The following is a 4,794-nucleotide window of genomic DNA, read 5'->3' on the forward strand; positions in this document are numbered from 1 at the left end:
TCTTTATACAGAGGAAGAACAATGTTCTCATCATATGCCCCTATTCCTCTTCTGATGCATGCCATGACTCTATTTGCCTTCGCAGCTGCTGCCTGACACTGGCCACTCCAATTTAATTTGCTATTAACCAAGACGCCCAGGTCCTTCTCCATGTCAGATTTCCCCAACGGTTTCCCATTTAATATGTATGGGTGACTGCGGTTTTTCTTTCCCATGTGCATGACCTTACATTTATCGGCATTGAACCCCATTTGCCATTTTTTGGCCCAACTCCCCAATTTATCTAAATCCTCCTGTAGCTGTGCCCTATCCTCATCTGTATTAACTACTTTACAAAGTTTAGTATCATCTGCAAATATTGCTATTTTACTATGCAACCCTTCCACTAGATCATTAATAAATATATTAAATAATATAGGGCCCAAGACAGACCCTTGAGGCACCCCGCTAGTAACCCTGACACACCCTGAGCTTACTCCATTGATAACCACCCTCTGCTTTCTATCACTCAGCCAGCTATTTACCCACTTGCACACATTATCCCCCAGACCAAGCATTCTGGCTGTGGTACAGCCCAGATATTGGAGATTGTATGTTGCACAATCAAACAAATGCACAGAAAAGTTAGTATTACAATCTTAAAAAAACCCTAATTTTAAATTTTTTCCCAGAAGGAGATATAAGCCACATATCAATGTCTGGGCTAATGTTCTTAACTGGCTATTGTCTGCAGCGAGGCTTAGCTTAAAGGGATTGTCCACTACTTTGATATTGATATCAAATGACAAATATTGTCTTCAATATCAGATCAGTGGGGGTGTGGCATCAATTGAATATGAACTGAGCAGCACGATAGGCGATAAATATCAATATCTATGAAAAGAAGTGGATTAGGGTGTATACAACGCTTTGCGAATTATTATGCAAATGCTATTTTCTCTGATTTTCCTAAATGGTCGGAGCAAATGAGTCAGTACAATATTGAAACCATGAACCGTTAGAGTATAAATCAAATTTTATTGAACAAACCTTCCAATAACCGTATTCTTTTCAAAACTAGAAAACTCAAAATGTACTGTTCCAAATTATAATACACAACAGAGTTTCCAAACATTTTAAAGGTTGTAAAGAACAGAAAACGTCATTTGGTGAATTTTCAGCATTAAGTGGTCTCATTGAAATTAAAAGCTTTTTTAATCAACAGCATCTCAACAGGCCAAGTTACATGTTAACATAGGACCCCTTCTTTGATATTACCTTCACCATTCTTGCATCAAATCGTACTTGTAAGTTTTGCTTGAATTTCTTTGCAGGATGTCAGAATAGCCTCCCAGAACTGCTGTTTTGATGTGAACTGCCTTCCACCCTCATAGATCTTCTGCTTGAGAGTACTCTAAAAGGTTCTCAATAGAGTTGAAGTTAGGGGATGATGGTGGCCATACTGTGAGTTTCCCTCCTTTTATGCCTATAGCAGCCAATGACTTGGAGGTATTTTTGGCAGCATGAGATGGTACATTGTCATACATGAAGATGATTTTGCTGCAGATGGCACAATTCTTTATATACCATGTTAGAAAGTGATCAGTCAGAAACTCTATATACCTTTGCCAATGTCATCTTAACACCTCCAGGGACCTTAAAGGGGCCTACCACCTCTCTCCACATGATACCGGCCCAAAACATGCCACTTCCTAGCAAATGTCGCAGCCTTGTTTGGACATGGTGGCCATCCACAATAACTTTTTGTGTTATAAATCTATATTTTATAAATTATGTTGGAATATTCTATTGATATTTTTGATTGTTCTTATATGGGGGCAGTTTCAGCTGCCTGTTCTTGTTTTGCATCCCTGGAAAAATGCCATGATTCTGTGAAAAGAAATTATGTTATACTTACTTAACCGTCCTGTTCGGTGTGCGCGTGAGCCTCTTCCTGCCCGCTGCCTCCACCCGTGCCCTGGCGTCTTAAGATGGGTGTGCGTATGTGTGGGAGCATAGGCAACGCGTCCTTGCTCTCGTCCATGCGAACGCCCGTCTGACAGCCCGGGACGTGGCCGGCATTGGCGCATGCGCCGTGACAGGATTAGTTGGGAGACATACATGTGACTTGAATCACATGTTCAAAAAGGTCCCGGAAGGCACTTTTCCTATTACTACCTATTCCCCCTTGAGAAAGAGCAATCGAAACGCGCGTAGGGGGCTGCGTTTCATTCTGGGAAGCTGTACCACCTACAGGGTAAGCATGACCAACCATTTGGCTACAGCAATGGTTGTTAAACATTAGAGCTTGCACTCTGGAGAGTTATTGAAATTTGTAGTACATACTATTCACAAAAAATACTGTGATCTCCTCCAGCTGCATGGTCTTATGCCAATATTAATTTCCATTTTCCCTTGTGGTGAGCCCATCCCCCCCATTTTAATTTATTTCTGTCACTTTGTTTTTGGTTTTTCACTTTATTGTATTTTTGATGAGGTTTTTGTATCTCGGTCGGGTGATTTTTACATTATTTATAGAATAATTAAAATCAGTATAAAGATATTTTTTATTTTTACAACAAAACTCCTACGTTTTTCTCCTTGTTTCATATCAAGGTTCTCAATAGAGTTGAAGTTAAGGGACGATGGTCGCCACACCAGGAGTTTCTCTCCTTTTATGCCCATAGCAGCCAATGCCTTAGAGGTATTCATTGCAGCATGAGATGGTACATTGTCATACATGAAGATGATTTTGCTACAGATGGCACGGTTATTTATATACTATGGAAGAAAGTGATCAGTCAGAAACTCTATATACCTTTGCCGATGTCATTTTAACACCTCCAGGGACCTTAAAGGGGCCTACCACCTCTCTCCACATGATACCGGGCCAAAACATGCCACTTCCTAGCGGATGTCGCAGCCTTGTTAGGACATGGCATCCACCATTTTGGACATCCACCAACCATCCAGGGTTACATGGCACTCATCAGTACACAAGACTGTTTTAAGATTATTCTTCAAGTATGTCTGGGCTCACTACTACCATTTCTGCTTTTGAGCACTGTTTAGGGGTGGCCAAATAGTCGAGTTTATGCACAAGTGCAAGCCTCTGTAAGATCCTACCCCTTGGGGTTTGTGGGATTCCAAAAGGCACCAGCGGCTTCAAATACTTTTTTGCTGTTTTGTGAAGGTATTTTAGCAACTGCTCTCTTAATCCGATAAATTTGTCTGGCAGAAACCTTCCTCATTATGCCTTTATCTGACAAACCTGTCTGTGCTCTGTATCAGCCACAAATCTCTTCACAGTACGATGATCACTCAAGTTTTTGTGAAACATCTAATGTTTTCAAACCTTGTCCAATCCATTGCACTATTTGACACTTTTCGGCAGCAGAGAAGTCTTTTTTCTTTCCCATAATGCTTTAAACTGGTCCCCTGCTTAATAATGTGGAACGTCCTTAACTTGTTTTAATTGAAATGGACTCACCTGGCAAACTAATTATCACAAGAGGTTTGAGGCGGATTTCAGTAATCCAAAGAGCCCTGAGACCCAAACCATCCATGATATTATATGAAAAATAAAAAAAATATGATATCTTTATGAAACTTTAATCCAATTTGCATAATAATTTGGAAAGTGGATGATTACGAGTAGTTTAGCCTAGAGTAAAAGTCCGTTTACACGGACTGTCCAGCGACACAATACGACAGCCGATGGGCAAACTTTTACAGATCTGCGGTCGTTTGCCTGTTTACATAGACTATGGTAAACAATGCGCAGAGTAATCTATACTAGGCAGCCATAGTTCTCCACAGTGTTAGTTTTGTTTACACAGGACTATGAACTGCTGAGAACAATGATCTTTTGTGCTACACAAAAGATAATTTCACCCGTTAGATGAGCAATTTGCTTGTTCTTTGGGGGACCAGCAGCCTGGTGGACAGTGAATATAAAAGGGAAGCTAGATCTTGTGACAAACTAACACACAAAAGGTACTCGATTCTCATGGTAGCCCAGGGCTGAATGTTGTCAAGTGATTGGACTGGCCTGTTGTCACTACAAAAGGCAATATTGTAGGTCCGCACATATTTAAGACACCTTGAATCAAATGAAAGAGGAATTTAGAAAATATCATACCTAATGCTTATGACTGGCTGGCATGGCTCTCGTGGTTAAACCCTTTAAAGGGGTGGTTACCTTTCAGAAAATTTCTCCTGACAACATGAGCTTTACTCACCCTCCTGGTGTCCAGCGCGGTGACATTACTTCGACATCGCTGCAAACAATCACTGAATTCAGTGGTGCTGAGCAGTTCGTGAAGTTTACACGGGCCGATTCGGAGACACAGCACTGGACCTTGAGAGAATAAGTTAAGCCTAATTTTTTTTTCTTTTTTTTTTTTCAATGAACTATACTTGTCACGAGATTTTTTTTCTGGAAGGGAACAACAACTTTAAATGGTTTAAAAGATTAAAAAACATGCGTGTCTGGATTATTGGATGTAGCACTCCAGTTCGGCCTGCTTCTTTTATCGGGATACTACTTTGTGAAATTATTTTTTGGGTTATTATAAAACTAAGTAACTGATTGTTCTCCTTTCTTGAGAAAATAAGACCACCACTCTGATGTTGAGATAATGTCTTTACGTTTCAAATTCTGCATTGTTACCCACATGCCATAAATACCAAAGGATTACAGCCTCCTGAAATCACAGTCTGGAACTATTGTGTACAAGCTGTGATGTCAGAATAACCAGTGACAGGCAAAACAACAAACTAGGACTATGATAAAGTCACAGTACAGAAGCGATC

The sequence above is a fragment of the Phyllobates terribilis genome, unplaced genomic scaffold (genome assembly GCF_046119375.1).
Source record: "Phyllobates terribilis strain yellow unplaced genomic scaffold, ASM4611937v1 Scaffold_11__3_contigs__length_659146591, whole genome shotgun sequence".
Classification (NCBI taxonomy): domain Eukaryota; kingdom Metazoa; phylum Chordata; class Amphibia; order Anura; family Dendrobatidae; genus Phyllobates; species Phyllobates terribilis.